This window comes from Triturus cristatus, chromosome 3_2 (assembly GCF_964204655.1).
Source record: "Triturus cristatus chromosome 3_2, aTriCri1.1, whole genome shotgun sequence".
Taxonomy (NCBI): domain Eukaryota; kingdom Metazoa; phylum Chordata; class Amphibia; order Caudata; family Salamandridae; genus Triturus; species Triturus cristatus.
Window position 1 is genome coordinate 842,688,837 of NC_140584.1, and position 20,420 is coordinate 842,709,256.

The 20,420-nt window shown below is 42.3% G+C and overlaps 1 protein-coding gene across 2 annotated transcripts in view; it reads left to right on the top strand.

Annotated features, from left to right (window-relative positions):
* The window catches only part of KIF12 (kinesin family member 12), a 417,773-nt gene that overhangs the window by 234,545 nt on the left and 162,808 nt on the right, over positions 1-20,420 (top strand). The gene's annotated exons all lie outside the window — the stretch shown is intronic.

Below are 20,420 nucleotides of genomic sequence, written 5' to 3' on the forward strand. Positions count from 1 at the left end.
ATGAGGTCTTCTCTATTGACCATAGCAGCCATCGGACCTCAAGTCTATACTCCATAGCAGATATTACACTCAGAATAAGATATATTGTAAAGGAAAAGGCTCCAGGGCCTGATGGCATCCCTGGAGATGTCTTCTTAAGTGATATAACCCAATTGGTCCAAATACCTTTTTGGCTCTGGCAAATGGCATTGTTGCAGGGGCTCCTATTCCATCTATGTGGAAGGGAGCCGAGGTGATCCTAGTTTTCAAGAAAGGTGATCGCTCATTCGCAACCAATTATAGGCCTATCAGTCTGATCGACAGTGCACTGTGTTGGGTTGTACTCATACTGTATTGCAAGGTACACTGTATATGTATTGTTTGTTCCCCTGTACCTCTCGTGACCTTAGGGAACGTCCATTACTGTGGTGCTCCAGAATGTAAGAACGGGGAGAGACACGGTGGTAGAGGTCCTGGAAAGACTAGCTGTTCGTTGCTCCTGTCTTGTGGGTAATAAAGAAATAAGAAGACTTACCTACCTCTTCTTTTCACTGGCGACGAGTTCCTGTTGTCCTCAAGACATCCACGCGTGCCTGCAGCTCCTCCTGTGTCCTTCCCTGTCTCCAGCCGTCGACTCGGAGCAATGGACCAATTTGAAGTCGTCGCGCCTGTTAATTGATTGATGGATTTGAAATTCAGCAAAATGGAACACTCTAAGTCTGAAACCGCATCCGAAATTGTGGTGAGAAATTGTAAATTTTGACCTCTTTATTTAAAATGCCTCGCGCTCCTCTAAGCGAACTTCCACGTGCTTCCACCGGACACATAACTGCATTCATGCTGTGACGTACCCATGTCTCGAGCTTCAAATGTAAAGTTTGCCTGTCTGCCTGGCGCCACTTCACACTGCGTCCCCACCCTGCTTGCCACCATTTTGCCTTCGTGTTGCGTTACAATAGAAACGCCAACGCCAGCTCCTAAACTGGACAACGAATGCTTTTATCATTTTGATCTTCATGCGCACTGTTTTTAAAGGAATCACTTTTAAATTGCAAAATAGACACTTTTGACAAGGTGTGTGTGTCACCGCAGTATTAGCTACTTAAAATTGCAAAAATTACACACCTTTTTAAAAGTGTGTCACTCCTGCAATTTCTCTGACACAATCACTGCGTGCTTTTCAACTATATTATAGTCTTTCAGTATTATATACCATTTTCTTTGTCCTTATATTTGGTCACTTTCTCTGTCATGCAACAATCTATATTACCTCCTTCTGCATTTTCACCCAATCCTGCTTCTTCTCAATCCGATTGGGAGAAATGGAAGGAAAGTTTCAAAGCATATCTAGATGCCCTTGATGGTGACTCATTTACACAGAAGAAACAATTCGCAATTCTAAGACATTGCCTTGGTTCAGAAGGTCGCACTATTCTTAAGCACACTCCTAAAGTATTAGTTTTGTTTATCGAAGGTGAAGGCGATGGAGTTGAAGACGAATACGCCACAGCAATTAAATCTCTTGGCACTACGTTTAAAGCCTGTAAGAATGTTACATTAAAAAGGCACACATTCTACAAAAGAGCGCAACATCCTGCAGAGTCCGCATCTACCTACGTAGGCGCTTTATGTATCCTAGCAGTTTCATGCGATTATAAAACATTTGAGGAAGAAATGATTAGGGATCAACTTGTGGAGAAAACCAATAATAAAAAAGTTCAAGAAGCTCTTTTGTCCAAGCCTGAGTTAACTCTACAAAAAGCATTAGAGATTGCCAATAGGATTGAGAGAGCTACCTCCTATCTGGAACAAATGTCGATTTCTAGTTCTAGTTCTTCAACACAAAATGTTTCAGCGGTAAAACTAAATATAAAACTTCAAGACGCACTAAGAAAGAACTGGAGGATATGCAAAATTTAATACCAACGCCAGACTCTCTAACAAACGTTGGGAATGTTACCGTTGCAGTAGCAGTTCTCACTTTGGAAATGCAAGATTCTGTCCTGCTTTGAACAAAACCTGTAGCAAATGTTTTAAGAAAGGCCACTTTGCCAGAACATGGGAGTCTGTGTATCCTGAAAATTTTAAAGACAAGTTAGGTCTATTTAAAGGATTCAAATGCAAAATCAGATTGCTCGATAGTGCACAAAGTTCGCAGAGTACCTTTGGCTTTACGTGATGCACTTAAAAAAGAATTAGATAAACTATGCTCTAGTGATGTCATAGAACCCATCGAATCTTCTGATTGGGTTTCCCCCATTGTCCTAGCCCGAAAAGCCAATGGAGTGTTGCGCATGTGTGTTGATCTTCGCGATTCGAATCACCATATCTGGATTGATCAACACCCATTGCCCAACATCACTGAGATGACTACTACCCTTAAGAATGGTAAATGGTTCAGTTTACTTAACATGACATCAGCTTAACATCAAATTGATTTACACCCTGATTCACGGCACTACACTGCGTTCATCACCCCAGAGGGTTTGTTCCAACACAAACGCATGCCTTTTGGTCTTGCTTCCACATCCGCGGTCCTTCAAAGAATTGTGGAGATCATGTTTAAGGATATCCCCGGGGTGATGGCATTCCAAGATGATGTGTTTATGGTTCTGATCAGATTCAACACAATGAAAGATTGTGTACTGTTTTTTCTATTCAAAAAGAAAAAGGTGTCACATTGAGTCTTGAAAAATGGAAATTGAATGTGACTTCTGTGGATTATTTGGGGTACAGAAGATCTGCTAAGTGTGTTTAGCCTAAAGCCAGTCTAGTTAAAGCTATAGAGGATTTTTATGCTCCTGGTGATAAAGATCAGTTGAGATCCTTCATGGGACTCATCATGTTCTATGCTAGATTTGTACCTAATTGTTCTTCCAAATCATTTCACTTGAGAAATCTCCTTAAGTAAAATGTCAGTTCAGTTCATGAAGCTTTATTCGGTTCACAACATGTAATGACCATAAAAGCACACGACAAAATGCAGAAATACAAAAAATACAGACAAAATAGAAACACATTTAAAAAGTCATACTTCTCCTGTAATAAATAGATTTACAGATAAAACTGGCAGTATAAAAACATATATCTGGAGAGTTCCTATTAAAAAGCAACCTCATTGCATCTTCCATATTAGAAATACCATATTTTAAAAACATGGGTTTTAAAAATGTAATCCTTACATTCAAGAAGAGAGTGCAGATAAGCATAAAGTGCATGCTGCTTTGTTTTGAATGACCATCGCACGGGCAAGGGCCGACAGGGTACCTTTTTTGTTGGGGGAAGGCCACCAAGACATGTACCATTCCTAACCTTAATCTGGTTAAGACAAAACTGTGAGCTGGTCGGGTTACCATGTTCAGATACTGCTGGAAACCCTCGCTTACAGTATATTTGTTATAAAGTTGAACAGTAGTGAGGGGACCAGTCCCAGCTAAACGTTTTTGGGTTCTAAACAACATAAAAGATTTTTTCATATCATGTTTGACAAGAACTCGGGGGGGACAAGAATCTAGCAACAAGTTCAACCCGAAAATAGCCTGGTAGCTCTCAACAACATACTTGAGCCATGGGATTTTCATACAATTATCTAATTTGAGGCAATCCTTAATAACAAGTTGGTTGAACTCGGTCTCTTCCTTGTGCCAAATTGCTTGGTAAAGCGACAAAGGCGTAAGTGAAGCAAGGTCACTCAAATAGGTGACCCCAACCTCTTTATGAATCAACTCTGTTGGGGCAGAAGCAGGTAGACACATTAGTTTCTTGAGGAAGATGTTTTCTTCCCTCTGTAAGCAACCAACATTAGAGTAACCCCACAACCCTGCCCCATATAGGGCAATGGAGACACTTTTAGCCTTGTATATCTCCATCATTTCTCTGATTCGCCTATCCCCTATGTTTGCGGCAAATTTAAATATGCCATAGGAGCTTTTGACCATTTTGGTCCTAACACTTATTAAGTCCTGGGCCCAACTGCCATCACTCGAAAAAGTGACACCCAAATAGCAAAAATTATTTACTTGCTGCACTTTCACACCTTCTACAAAAAAAGCATAATTCTTGCGAGTCTTGGCCCCGCAAATCATGGTGTGGGTTTTGCTTTTGTTTATCAGCAACTTCCTCTCCCCTATAAATTCAGAAAACCGGTCCATCAGGCGCTGCAAACCAATAGGTGTCCGAGATAGGAGCACAGCATCATCCGCGTAAAGCAGAACTGGCACACTAATCCCGGCAACCTGAGGTGCATCAGCCTTAACTGTTTTCAGGACGGTTTCCACCCCATTAATAAATAAAGTAAACAACAAGGGGGCGAGGACACAGCCCTGTCTTATTCCGCGTTTCACACTGAAGTTCGGGGTACACTCCCCGTTGACCCCATATCGAACACACGCTTGCATCTTATTGTATAATCTAACAAGGAAGAAAATGATTTCCTTGGGGGCGCCTAATTCTAACAAAACTGACCAAAGGAGCGAATGGTTAACTAGATCAAAAGCGCTACTTAGATCGGCAAAGCAAAGATACAAATTACCATGCATAGCTTTAGTAAACTTGCCGATTAATAATTCTAAATTCAAGCACTGATCTAGGGTCCCACGGCCATTTCTAAAGCCATATTGGGAGTTGGCAAGAATCCCATTCTCCTCAGCCCACGTTTCCAATCTAGACAACATCACCCTGCTCATAATTTTCACCGATGAGTCCAGCAGACTAATCGGCCGATAGTTACAGGCTGATGCCTTGTCCCCCTTTTTGTAAATAGGGACAATAATTGAATCTCCCCATGTGGGTGGAATCAAAGTGGTTACCGCTGCATTGAGGACCAAAGTAAGTATTGGTCCCCAAATCAGTGGTTGGGCCTTATAAACATCGATAGGGACTCCGTCGGGCCCCTGTGCCTTTCCCCCCTTGCTAGCTTTAATACTACATTCCACCTCACCTAAGGAGATGTCTAGTGAAAGCATGGGCCATTGCCTTTGCTCATTGTCAGTCGGGACACTATCTTGGAAAATGGCTGAGAAATGGGACACCCAGGCCTCACTCCCCACATTAGAAGAAAGTTGAGGGATTTTATCATCTTGTAGGAAGGGGGAATTAATGGTAGACCAGAATAAGCGGCTGTCCAAGGTTTCTGCCGCCTGTGTTAAATTATCCCAAGCTTCCTGCTGTAGTTCCTTCTTCCTTCTAATAAGTGCCATTTTATAATCGTATCGCAGAAGTGTGACTTGATTCTTATCCCTTGGTATAAGGGCTAAAGCTTGTTTAAGTTGGGAAAGAAGGGCTGTGCAAGCATGGTCAAACCAACCCTTACCCTTGCCTCTCGTACCCGGCTTGTTTCCCGTAAATATGTTATTAATAGTCATATTGATATTAATGAAATTAGTCACAACAAAGGTAGGCGAGCACCCTGGTGTTAAAATAGCGTTAATGTCTACCAAGTTTTTAGATATGATTATGGGCACTCATACTGCAGATTTTTCCCCTTTCCACCTTAGCCTAGTCCCGTTTACTCTATGCGGCTCGATGTTAGCTAAATTTCTTGGCGCCGGCTGGTCTCTACACTTCCATGATTCGATTCGCATAGTAATACAGTTATGATCGCTCAAATTAGAGGCATCCCTTATCTTGATCAGACAATGGGGCACTAAACTAGATGAGACCAAAATGTGGTCGATGCTAGAGCTAGCGTTCCTCCCAGTGAATGTGGGAATAGAATAACCACTGGCCTCTACATCAGGCCTCACCAGCTCTAAATCATAAGTTGCCATTACACTATTAATAGCCTCCCCATAGGCGTTATGTGGGAAATGGGGCGTGTTCTTACCACTGTTATTTTGTACCCCACAAACCCTAGAGGAGGACAAACCACAGGTTGTGGAATTAAAATCACCTAACCAAATAAAAGTAAAAATACATTTTGCTTCTGCTACAAGCTTCATGAGGGCACTATCAAGCTCATCTATCACTTTGTGCCGAGAATTATTAAAAATATTGTTGTAAAAGTTTATTAAAAGCACCTCTATGCCTTCTGGTAGTCGCACCCAGAGAATTTGGGAATGGGTTCCGACTGACAGATGTTTTACAACCGTCAGCTTTAGGTCTACTGATATAAGAAAAAGCATTCCCCCCTTGGCTCTTCCATGTCTGGACTCTGAAGCTTCTAGGCTATAACATACATAGCCATCGAAACTTGGTTTAACAGTACACCAAGTTTCTTGGAGACATAGAATGTCGTATGATCTAATCAAAGCCTCCCATCCCAGTTTGTTTCCCTTAGAGGCCCAACCGGCTATATTCCAGCTGGCGACGGAGATACCCCCAAAGGAACAGCTATTGGGCTCATCTTGGGAAGTAAAATGTCATTTTCAAGTGGAGTACTGAATGTGATGAGGAATTCCAATTAATCAAGAAGGAAATTGCACACGCCATTCCCTTCAAGCCTTTCTACATCAGTGACCATACTATAATCATGACTGATGCCAGTCAGAAGGGTCTTGGTGCTGTACTTATGCTGCACAGGAATGATAGAGTTGAGGTATCAGCGTTTGCTTCCAGAGGTCTCAAGGGTGCCGAAGCTACATACTCGGTGAGAGAGCGTGAAGTGTTGGCTTGCTGGTGGGGCATTGTCCATTTTAAACACTACTTGTGGGGCTCCAAGTTTACTGTAAGAGTGGATCATAAACCTTTGACCAGCTCTTTACCACCAAAGGGGGAGACATGGCAATATAGGCTGTTAGAACATAACTTTGATGTTGAGTATGTTCCTGGGATACAAAATATCTTAGCGGATTGTTTATCCAGGATACCCAGCAGTACACATGATGTGGACGATTATGACGATGTGAAATTTGAGTCCGACATTTTTTGTTACGCTGTATCTCAATCTGATGGAGCCATTTTGGAGAGTGATTGGAGAGGTGTGTATGATTCTGATTTAGACATTAAAAAGCTTATGGATGTGATTCACACAGGGTGGACAAAGGAATGTTCGAATGATGAAACCATCAGTAAATTCAAGCATGTCTTTGATGAGCATTCTATAGTTAATGGTCTTCTGTATCGCTCCTCTTTACTCGTAGTTCCCATGGGCATGAGAAACAAAGTGCTTTCCCTAGTTTATGAAGGCCACATTGGCATGCCTGCAATGAAAAGAAGGGTTAGAGAGCAATTTTGGTGGCCTGGTCTTGACAAGCATGTTGAACATTTTGTTAGAGACTGTTTGTACTGTGCTGTAAGTGATAAGTCTCAAGTGACAGTTCCTAGTCCTGTTCAAGCTGTGAGCGTTCCTCCAAGCCTTGGTCCAAGCTAGCCATTGACATTATTGGCCCATTGACTATGTCTGACAGTGGTGTTTTAGAATATTGTATAGTCCTAATGGATTATCACAGTTGTTGGCCAGAGTTACAATTTGTTAAAGTTCCCACAACTTCTTGTGTGATAGAATTTCTTTTTGCTAGGGAAGGTGTTCCTGATGAAGTAGTCTCGGACAATGGTTGTCAATTCACTTCTTCAGAATTTGAGAAGTTTTTAGTATTCATGTATATTAAACACACCAAAACCTCACTTTACCACCCTAGGAGTAATGGTCTCGTTGAGAGATTCAATAGAGTGATTAAGGATAACATACAATTGTCTAAAGCCAGTAATTTTAATTGCAAAAATGAACTTAAAAACTTGTTATGGGCTGTACGCACAAACCCCAATTCTGATACTGAAGTTTCCCTGTTCGTTTTACTGAGGGGGCCGTCTTCCATCTTCTAAGTTGTTAAGGAAGTGGATGGGTGTGTTTGAATTACCAGCAGCTAAGATACAAGAAGTAGGCAAGAAAAGAGCTGAAGCCCAAAACAAGTACATTCAATGTAGCACCAGGGAACTTAATGTGAAAGTTGGTGATCGTGTCAGGGTCAAATGTTCTCGGATTTTGTCCAAGGGTACATCCAAGTTCTCTGATCCCAAGTCTGTTGTAAGAGTGAACAAGAGTGCTGTATAATTGGAGGACGGAAGATGGTGAAACAAAAGCAAGATCTCTGTTCCTAAATTTTCTCATGTTTTGGTACCTAGTTGTTGTGTATCTCGCTCAAATCAAGGTAGTACATGTCAGAATTCCGATACCCGTGTGCCTTCTTCCAGATCAGATTACCCAGTAGGTTTCATGGCTATGTTATGCATTAGTGTTCCTGCATATTGATCATCTTTACAGTGTTGTTTCTTTATTATGAGCCTTTGCTTAATGTTTTTTTTCTTTAACCATGTTTCCACTTTTTTTTCATTTGTATAAGGGGAAGATGTGTTGGGTTGTGCTCATATGGCTTCCTTTGAATATCTGGGTATTGCTCTATCAGAGAAAATGGTATGAAAAGATCAGACCTCAAAGCAGAACCTCCAGTAGAGACAGACCATTGGGACACAGATCTTCCCAGACCAGACCAATAGCTGCCCCCTTGCAGATTTATGAGCAAAAGGTAATGAGCTCTGCCCTTTATGGGGCAGAACTCTGGGGATTTGAAAATACTGAAAATGTACTCATTACTGAAAAACAGTTCTTAAGATCTTTATGTTTACTCCCAGAGAGCACACCACTTCATCCTTTGCGACTTGATATGGGTAGACGCATAGTTGTGGCTAAGGCTAGATTGCGTCCTTTACTATTCTGGTTGCGTCGTAGACAAACTCCTGAGCTTTCACATTATATGGCAGCGCTTGATGAGGTCTACAAGCTTGATCGCTTTAAAAAGATTAGGTGGTTTAAGGAAGTCAGATCACTATTAATACCGGTAGGCCTGGGAAGTTCTTGGGATAGTAGAGACGCAAGTCAATTGCCTAGCAAAGATTTGGTTAAATCTCAGTACTTGAGTTGGGTAGCACAATCCTTTGTTGCACAATCATCAGTGGGCCACCTTACGATGGAATTCAAAATACAAAGCACTTTAGAGGCCTACCTGGATCCTATTACCATCCCGCAGGATAGAAAACTGTATATTCAGTTTTGATTAGGCTGTCTTCCAGTGAATTCCTTCACAGCTAGTTGGCGCCAGCTCTCGTCCACTACCCAACATTGTCCGGGCTGCGCTTCAATGGCTGAAACAATTGGCCATATTTTCTTTGCTTGTCCACTTTATAACTATCAAAGACTTTAGTGGTATCCCCAGTTTGCAGGTCATTAGGAACCCGTTGCCACCAGGAAGCACTCTGCATCCTTAAATCAGACTGTAGGATTTTTGTAGCATGTGGTGTTGCAAATGTTTTGGGTAAAATGTGGACAAGCCGAAGGTTTGCGTGCATGACACGATAATCTGCTTTCTGTAATTGCTATAAAAGAGTTATACTATGCTTATAATACCCATGTATTGCTACTATTTGTAAATTGTCCAAATCTGATTACATTTTGAGCTCTTTCTTAAATATGTGATACATGTTTTTATAATATTAATAGATTTTAATCTTTTAGAACATGTTTTATTCCATCAGTGGTGTTTAATATCCTTTTATCATATATGTATTTATTAATGATGGTTTATTTAATGTGTAATGATGGATTAATGTATTGCAAGCATTCGCACTTTAATGGTCGTATTAACCGAATAAAGTTTAATGAATGAAGTATCTGTTTTCAACTATTGCCATGTCACTTCTTATAAAAAACATTCAAACTGTTGCTATGATGAACCTCATACCATTTAGTAGACTCAGAAGAAAAGACAATATCATTGGGAGGGGGGAGAGAACCAACCACTCATTGTTTACGATTTTACGCCTCCAGGCAAAATGCTGCACCACCACTAAGCCCCTCACCACAAAAGTTATTAAGTCATAAAACATGTGACTTAAAGAGTCCTGCATGATGTGTAATTGCATATTACTACAACTATATAATATTTGTGAAGAAATTAATGTATGTAAAGTTTATGTATGTAAGCGTTCCCCACTCTGAGGGCGTGGTGATTGGTCTCTGAATTTGCTGTTTTTCAATTATAGCACTTTGGCATGTTTGCTTGGCTGAAGAAAGATGGGAATCAAATTTGTAACATTGTGCTTACTTATGAGTTAGGATCCTGCTAGGTCTAAGGATTTAGAGTTAATCTTTTTAATAGAATGTGGATGGCTTCTCTCTGTCCCTTAGTCTTCCTTGTTCATCGGCAAACATTTCTGGCTCAGTTGTGTTTGAAGTAAACACTCCAATCCTGTAGGTAGGTGCAGTGGTGTAACAAAACTTGAGGGGGCCCCCCTTCAAAGTGCTCGGAGGGGGGCCTCACTCCCTGGCCCATCACCTATAAGTTTCGGTGGGGGGCCCCCTGGAGCTCGGAGGCCCCCCTGCACCCAGGGGGCTGCGGAGGCTTATGCCACGCCACTGGGAAGGCGCAATCTTTAACTGCTTCTGAGCTCCTACACTCTATGCTCAATTGAGTGGGAGGCTTCAGAGCAGCGGGTCAGTGGAATCCATTCATCATTTGATTTCTTCAGACATATCTCCTTATCTGGGGGACATATTTAGCAATGGGTTATGGCATGCTCAGTGCCGGCTCTAGGGCGGTGCGATCGGTGTCACCGCACCGGGTGCTGACTTGAGGTGGGGGCGTAATTTTTGCAAGTTTATTAATATCTTAAACGCACCTGCTGCCGCGTTCCTGGCCTCCAGCATTTTTCTGGCATCAATTAAAATGTCAAGATAACTCCTGTGATTAATCGTCTTCCTTGACCTACGGTAGCAGATGGTTAAAATGCCTGCTGTTAAGAACGTGTACCATGTAGATAACAAAGTGCATATATGTAAATAGGTCAGCTGGTTACTTCTTTTGTAAGAGAGCTCCTTTTGTTACTTATCGTTTATAAGTCAAAATCCTAATGTAGAACATTGAGTTATTAACTGTCATCAAAGAGCTGCATGCAAACTGCAAGGTATATGTTAGAGCTATATGTTTCTTGCCCAGTCTTTCATTATTCTAATCTTGCCAAAAGGGTTAATTTGGGTAGAAAACAATTCTTATTATTAAAGGGAACCCCTAACAATGATATTATGTTTTAAATTCTAAATTTGTGCTTTTCCAGAATAAGGACTCAATCTATATTGCCTACCAGTATCAAAGACATGTCACTCCTACACTACACGGTGTAGTCCTGTCTGATGTAACATTTCCTATGCACTGATTTACACATATATTATTGCCTCTGTGCAATGTGTGTGTGATGTAAAGTGCTCTGATACCTTACACTGGTATGAGTGGTGCTATAAAACGAAATTAATCTGCGAGACAGCAGTTATAGATACTTGAGGGGCACTGTTAAAGGGTGCTTATGAGGGAATCCATGGGTGAGGTGGTCATTCGGGGGGACACCAAAAAACATCGTCGCACAGGGTGCCACCAGTGTTCAAGCCGGCCGTATTTTAATCCATGTAGCGCTGTCATGCCAAAGGTGCATATCAATGGAACACGTTTGTCAGATAGTGTCGATTTCTGATGCCGGCATCCTCATGAAATAAATTTTCTTTCTGATGGAGACTTATTACTGTTAATTTTTTTGTTGGGCCCTGTTTTTCTTAGGTCCATGTTACAATCCAAGTGTCCATGTCCATCGGCACATTGTTGTAACTGCAGGGCACATCTTGATTTCAAAGTGAAGTGCCTTTTATTATAGTCTTAATCCATTACTGATAATATTGTCTTTGATATTTATAATAATGTGATAAGTGTTATGATAACATTGGTGGCCAACACGTGGATTTCAGAATTCGCTCTGAGTGATTGAGGCCATGAGGTTGGGGAGCCTGAGCTCCTCAGTTTTTACTCTTTCCAGTCCGATGGTGTGTGGAGACCCAAATATGCCAGGTTCTTATTGTAGCCTTTAGAGTTTGTCAAAAAGAGGTCTTGGACTGGCTAATGGTTCGAGGTTACCGTTTCTTCTACCAGCGGTTTACACAGATATTTATTCTTTATTTCTGATAGGCAGTGTCAGTTCTACACCATGACATATATGTTTGCAGGTGGTTTTTAAATGGTTGTAAAGAGTTTCATCAAACATTTTGGAGCTTAAGGATTTGTTTCCTTGTGTAAAACAAATGCTTTGTGTTGACATAATGTTTGTTCTAACAGTGTCTAGCATAGTTGACTTCAAAGATGTCTCCATATGACTTTTTCCCAAAACGTGAGCAATTAGAAGACTTGTCTTGCATCTGATCCTTGATTTAGATTGTGCAATTGATGCCTTTATCTCTTACATAGTCTAGCCAGCATACTCTAATTCAGAAGACAACACAATGGGGAAAATCTATTTTTTTGTATTACAATTTGTGAAATCTTCATGGATTATTTTGATGTCACTATGTTCACATTTTTTGCCTGTAATTGTTTGGTTACATGCTGTGCCTTGGTGGTAACTTAATCATGCTTCTCGGAGGTGCATCTTCTTATAGGCTTTTAAAGCTGAGTGGACCTAGCCTTACTTGATGTGTTCTGCATTAAAGAGAGCTGATATGGGTTTAGATTGTGGTATGGAGCTCACTAGATTCCATTCTTTATCAATAATATTCCATATGTTGTTGTTTTATTGGCAGAAAGGTGTAACACAGGTTAATTTAACTTCATCAGACCTCAGTCTTAGTTCAAGTAATGCCCCTCTAGGCTACTTTTTGGCATCTCTTTCACAACCTTGTTGGGTAACCTCTTTCTTTGAGCTTGTTCAGTAGATGGTATATATTCCTGAATTTGGCATACCATTTGCTTATGTAGTGTCTGTGACTCCATGGCCAATCATAAAATATAGCGAGCACCAATTGCAATTCCATCTCATCCAAATGCCTGCACATTACCAAAACCATTAACATCCCATACAGTAGTAAACTAACAATCACCGGCTCACCTGCTTTCAAAGGCAATGCCACTGCTACTAGCTTCAGAAATAGAACCATTATGATACAAACCAATGATGCCAACCTACGCACTTTTGAATCGATTTTTCTTTCACTAAAAAGTACCATATCACTGCCTCACTCCAATTACTCCCCTCATCATTCTCCCCCACAGGACACTACGCAAAACGAAACCCACGTGTCACTCCAATAACACTACCTCCTCCCTCGATACTCATCATGCCCTTAAGGAGGCACTTAAGAATTGCACACCTAACTCTAACCCCTCCCTCACAACCCACCTTTCCCCCACCCCAGCTGACACCGAACTCGGTTCACCTGGTAGCCCACTGATCTGCACCACTACCCCATGCTCACTAATGAGATTCGAGTTACCCACCGACTCACTCACCAGCCCAGCTCAGCTCACCAGCTCACACCAAAATTACACCACTCCCCAACAACTCCCATAATCCCCAGTCCCATACACAAGCCACACACCCTGTCCCTCTCCCCCAGACCTCCTGGACATCTCTGGACAACAACCAAAGGTCACATGCCCGAACTCCCACCACCCACTTTCTACACGCCCCAAGAAGCTGACGACACTATTTCTGAGGGGCATACTCTATACACTCCCACCAGCCCCTTAATTAACAACCAAGGACCTAGTACCCTTCCCTATCACCCCCACCTACGACATCGTGAACCCCACTCCCACCGACACTCACTCTAGGACTGTGGACAGCCCTACCCCTCACAAAATGAAGCGCAACTCCCCAACCCCCATTTCACGAAATCAAATGCCCATGTCCTGGCTACTTTAGCGACCAACGCACATACAAAACCAACTAGAAAAAGTACTACAGAATCTCACCAACATGTCAATTAAACTAAACTCATGACCTGATTTTTTTCACCCATCACCACCAGCACTCCACTAAATGCAGCAACCAACACCTCCTAATACCAGGGAAGACACAACCACACAGCTGGTCCACTACACCTCTCAACAACAAAGCTCAAAGACCTATAGGAGCAAGCACCGCAATGTCTCTGAGAGAAGCGGAGGAACTAGCCAGACATTACAACCTGGCAGATAATAGAAACCACCCAACCTCCAAGATCTAGGTTATCACGGGACAAGGGAGAAATCTCAAACCAACGAATGCGACCAGGTCATCAACACACCTCATCAATATACCCTTGACTTCTTCCCTGCTAGATACCAATAACTGCAGAACGCATGCTCATAAACTGCAGATCTGCAACTAAGCATGCAACAGAACTAGCAGAATCAGTACTGAACCACAACATTGATATTACTTTCATCACGAATACATGGCTAAAAGAATCCTCATACCCAATCTTAGACATGCAAGTCCCCCCAGGATTTTCAATCATCCAGAAAGACATGAAGGACAGCCGAGGTGGAGGCATCGCCAACAACAACATCAAAGTGAGGGAAGCACACTTACAACACTTACAACACATTTGAATATATCAGTACCACCAGAAGGATGTAAGTCAACACCACAATAAACTTTCACTTTTATTACCACCCACCATGAAATGTAATCTCCTCTGGTGAACAGCTAGCTAATCTAATTTCACACTGCTTACTCTCACATGCCAACATCATCATCCTAGATGACTTCAACTTTCACTTGAACGATCAAAACAATACCCTAATATAATCCTTAAATGACCACTTCCTCAGTAAAAACCTCTTCTAGCACTGCAAATGTCAAACCCACAACAAAGGCTCAACCGTAGACGCTATCATAGCGCATGAAGAAAAACTAGCTATTGAAAACATCCTACTCATTGAATGGTTGGACCACCACATAATTTTATTCCACATCAACAAAGTGCTTTCCTACCCAACCCCATGCAAAAAAACTTTGAAGGACAAGAAATATAAGGCAAGATCTACAAGCGTTCCTTGAAGAAAGAATGTTGGCTCCACTGCCCTCCCCATCCAAGAACCTCTCTACAGCCAAACTCACTAATCACTGCAACTCAACAATTTTCTCCACCCTCGACCAAGTAGCCCCTCAAAAACTAAAAAAGATGAGAAACACACTAGTGAGATTTTGGTTAAACAAAGACCTCAACGGGGAAAGACGACAGCTCAGAACAGCAGAAAGACTCTGGCGAAACCCACCTGGACCAGCTCAGGAGAGAACGCAGCAAATATTAACAACCCGTCATGAACAAAAAAGCCTTTTTCTTCTGCAATGCCCTGGGCAAAGCAAAAAAACGCCCAAAAGAACTCTTCAACATCATCAAACATCAAACCGCCAAACCAGCACCAAAAAATCCTCTGCTATCAAAAGAAAGGTGCGAAAAATTTGCCAAAAGTAAAATCACAAAAATAGAGCTCTCCCTTGACGATCACAACCAGTCCTCCAAGGAGATCCCCCTCCAGGTAATGATGTTAACAACCCCCACCCCATGACCACCCTTTCATTCACTACACCTCAAAATGACAACTGATGCAATAGACCCCAAAAGCCACATAGCTCCTAAGAATAATAATAATAAATAATCCACATTTGTAAAGCGCGAACAATCACCCGTAAGGGTCTCTAGGCACTGGGGGCCGTCAGTAAGATTAAGCAAGCTATTGCCAAGAGTCACATGGTGCTGGGCTAATCTGTCGCCGGCGCCCGAACCGTGATCCCCAGATTCCGGAGTCAGTCGCCCTGGCCGCGGCACCACACCTCTTCCTAAGAGGTGAATGTATTCTACCCACTTTTGGAGGCAGACATATTTGCTCTGCTGGCTACATCCAAACGATCATCCCACCAAACTGACCCAACCCAACCACGCACTAGCGCTCCTCTGTACTAAAATTATAAACGGCTCGCTGATGACTGAAGTGATGCCTGACTGTCTAAAACATGGTCAAGTCACACCTCTACTTAAAAAACCAGAAGCAGACCCAAATGACCTAAATAACTTCCGACCTACTTCCAATCTCGCTTTCCTAGCCAAAACTCTACAGATATTTATTTTCTCACAACTCAATGAACACATCAAAAGCAGTGCTTAATTTGAACCAGTGGTTTCCGGTGCTCAGCAACAGCACTTAATTTTCAGCACGGAGACTTAATTCTCACCACTGACACTCAGACAAACAGCGCCACCATTTAGCAGGGTAAACAGCATTTGCAACGCATGCCATTACAACGCAAGTCGTTACAACAACGCGTTGTTACATCGCATGCAATTACAATGCAAGTCGTTACAACGACTTGCTGTCGGGGGGAAAAGGTGTTGGATTTGTTGGATATTCAATCCAGCACCTTCCCTACTGTTGCACACACTGGAGTTGGAATAGTAAATTATACTATTCCAAACTCCAGCGCCCCCCTACAGCAAGTCTTTGTAATGACTTGCGTTGTAATGGCATGCGATGTAACAATGCGTTGTTATAACAATTTGTTTTGTAATGGCATGCGTTGTCAACGCATGCATTGTAACAAGTGCTATTCATGTGGGAGACTTCCCTAATTTAGAGATCAGCACAACAACATTTGTTTATTAATTCAAAATACATTGAAAATGACTAATACCTGTGGCACAAGCCATTCTTATAGCTATGATGGCCCAGAATAGTCTAAATTTGCACACTGCTAGGTGTGTGGTGGTTGGTAGTTGTGCTGGTATTGTTACTGGCAGTGCTGGTAGAAGCAATGGGTGGTGCAACCTGCAGTGGGCTCCTGACGAGAACCCTGCACTTATTATTTTGCAAATTAAGCACTGATCGAAAGAAACAATCTCCTGATCCCTCACCAATCTGGGTTCAGAAAAGGATGCAGCATGGAAACAGCTATTTTGAACATAGTAGATGACCTTGACAAATCCTTGGATACAGACCGTTGCTGCCTGCTCATACTCCTTGACCTATCAGAGATCTTCGAGACGGTCGATCACAATCGCCTCCTAGACTCTCTCCAAAAAAGGATCGGTGCGGAAGGCGTGGTTCCACGCTGGTTGACATCCTCCCTACAAAACTGCTCTAAAAGAAAAATATAAGCAACCAGACATCTGCTACAATGGCAATAACCTGGGTGTCCTGCAAGCAGTAGAGGCTCCTTCGCTAAGGCAAAGAAGCGTCGTCTCACTGCTCAAAACGAAAAATAAAATGATAACTATCGTTATTAACATTTTATTTTTCCTGTTGAAGTCAGTGGCTCTTGGGTGGGGCTGGCCGGAGCAGGGATAGGAATGGTTTGAACTCCTTAAGGACGCATGACTGCTTGCCGGTCTGAGAGTCCTGAGTACTTTGCATCTTCCCCACCAGGCTACATTACACAGCCTGGTGAGGAACATGCAAAGCCTCCCGTCCCCGTCTGAGCACCGGTCCACTACGCTCAGACCAATCACAATGCTGAATTGCAGCGTTGTGATTCGCTATACTCATTGCCCCAAACTAGGGGCCCGATTCACAGAACTAACTTAACACAAAATTCTAAACTTACTTACCATTTTCGTATTCACAGAAGGCACTTACTCATTTTGGTATTCACAGAAGACACTTACTCACTTCGATATTCACAGAAGTTAGGAGTCCTAACTTTAGAACTCCTAAATGCCTTCTGTGAATACCGAAAGTCTTAAAATTAGGATTTTTTTCAGTTTTGGAGTCCTAAAGTTAGGACTTCTAACTTTACTACTACTAAACTGAGAAAAATCCTAATTTTAAGGCTTTCGGTTTTCACAGAAGGCTTTTAGGAGTCCTAAAGTTAGGAGTCCTAACTTTACGACTACTAAATTGAGAAAAATCCTAGTTATAAGACTTTCGGTATTCACAGAAGGCATTTAGGAGTCCTAAAGTTAAGAGTCCTAACTATACTACTACTAAACTGAGAAAAATCCTAATTTTAAGGCTTACGGTATTCACAGAAGGCATTTAGGAGTCCTAAGGTTAGGAGTCCTAACTTTACTACTACTAAATTGAGAAAAATCTTAATTTCAAGACATTCGGTATTCACAGAAGGCATTTAGGAGTCCTAAAGTTAGGAGTCCTAACTATACTACTACTAAACTGAGAAAAATCCTAATTTTAAGGCTTTCGGTATTCACAGAAGGCATTTAGGAGTCCTAAAGTTAGGACTCCTAACTTCTGTGAATACCGAAATGAGTAAGTGCCTTCTGTGAATACCAAAATGAGTAAGTGCCTTCTGTGAATACCAAAATGGTAGTAAGTTTAGGATTTTGTCTTAAGTTAGTTCTGTGAATCAGGCCCTAGGTATTTGTTCCTGACCTCGGTCGACATACTCCCTTATCTGGAATGAGGACCCAAGGGCTTTTGTCCCTTTCCATAGAAACCTCTTTGATTATATTCGTTGCTGTCATTCACTCTTGAACTTGTGAACTAAGCAACCTTTATTGCCCTGAAGAAGCCCTTTTTATAGGGTGAAACGCGTTGGCTGTTCTTGTACATGTATACTAAGGATATTTGAATAATAAAAGACTTTCAATCAACATCTGAAGACTGCATGTTATATTGTTTAAACTTTACCTGCTGAATTTGTGTATTGCCTCTCATCAACTTTTTCTAATCACATTTTTGAACTACAATGCAAGACCAGCTCATAGTCAGGTAAACACTGTTTCTCTAAGAGAGCCTTATTTATTCCTTAGTTGAACAGAGCTGACAGGGTAGGCTGCTTCAGAAATTGTGTGTTAACGGTTAACAGTACCTAGACAAAACTTGGATCAAGAAACCACTCAGGAAAGCTCCCATACCAATTTAGTAAATTAAGAAAGTATTTTAGTGTGAAAATAAGGCCCAAAATGACAGATATTATATCAGTCTCTGTAAAAGAATAGTGCTTTAAACTGACCAGTCTAGGTGGCTTCGATGAGCGTTTCTGCACAGGGCTCACAAATGGCCACGGCCGGATGCCTCCCGCTCCAGCCATATAGCAGAACTCCCAGCTCCAGGATAAATCTTACCTTCAGACAGGCCGGAGGGTCAGTCGCTTCCACAGACATTCACAGTTCCTATAGGGGGGTCTCTGGCTTGCCTCCTCATGGCAGTCAAAATCATCCTGGTTTTTCCGAGCCTGCCGAAGCCAGTAAACTGTACCCCTTCCTTCTCAGCTACCAGTTCAGTCCTTGTTGTTGACTCCAAAGTCCTTGCCTTCCTCTGGAGACTGCACTTTCCAGATGCCAGTTCACAGTGGGTGTAAGTTCGTTCTGCCACTCATTTTCATATTCCAACAAAGAATCTTAATTCATTCTGGTGTGAGAAGAGTTACAATTATTCAACTAGTATGCTTTGCAAGAAGCGTTTTGTGGGTGCTCTTATATGACCTCGTGAGCTAACCGAAGATCAGCCAACACTAACCCTTTTGTAGATCAAAACGCACCAGGCCTGGTCTTTGAGGGTCACACTCCCACGCAGAGTTCAGCAGTCTCTTATCTGCTTCCAAGTCCAGCACCATGCAAGTTTGTGGATTTGGTTGTCTTTCCTCCATGGTCAAACGTCCTGCTGTGCTCTGTCTCATGGGTACCTTACAAGCTTTTATTCAAAATTATTTGTATTTTGCAGATCAAACATGACATTTTGGTGTCAACAAAAATTCTGTTATTCATCATTATCATTACGACACAGTGCAACAAGCTCCTCTTCTTAGCTTACAAACGCTTAGCGTATTCCCACCACGCCGACATGTCAGCTCCATGTACCAACCTAACAGATATACATTCAAGTCATTTCAAGGGGATTAACTTGATCAATGAGTATACACATCATCCCTTTGTATTCACTCCACTTTCCCCAGAGTTCACCCCGCACTTCAGAGTTCTCCTTTGGCTGCCCATTCAGGAAAGATGTCTCTTCAAGCTCCTTATGCATGCCTATAAGTCCGGACCCTCCTACCTCAATGACCGACTTACTTTCCACCGACTGACTAGGGAACTCCGATCCTCCACCCTTGCCTTGGCCTGCATCCTCTGCATCTGCTGCAGCTGCTGTGGAGGCCGCTCCTTCTCCTACTTCGCCGCCCGGTCTTGGAATGACCTCCTCCTCTACCTGTGCACCTCACCATCTTTGAGTGTGGCCTAACGGCTAGAGTGGTCGACCTTGAAGATGGGGAACTGGGTTTGAGTTTTGTCAGGGTCGCTCAGCATCCAGTATATTCTGGGCAAATCACTATATCTCCTTGTGCCTAACAAAATGAATGTGTCCATCTGTAACGCAACTGGTGCTCATGTAAACTGCTCTGATACCTTTGGGTCAAGTTCATGCTATATAAAACTCCCCAAAAAAGGACTTCGACTGAAGCTTGCACTGTCCACCAGCTCCTGGAGAGCCCCGGAGTGGCAAGCTGCACTCTACAAGACCCCCTGTTTGATTGATAGTCCATTTATTTGGGCAACCTCTGCTTTCGTAAACAACCTTTTCTGCCTGCATATACCAATCCATACCTATTGCCCATTCTTGCAGAGTCGGAGTGGATGATGTCCTCCACTTCCTGGCTATATTGCGTTTGACCACCATAAATCCCAATGTCACCCAGAGATGATCCTTACTACTTAGGCCAGTTTCATCCCAAATATTCAATAAACACCACTTTGC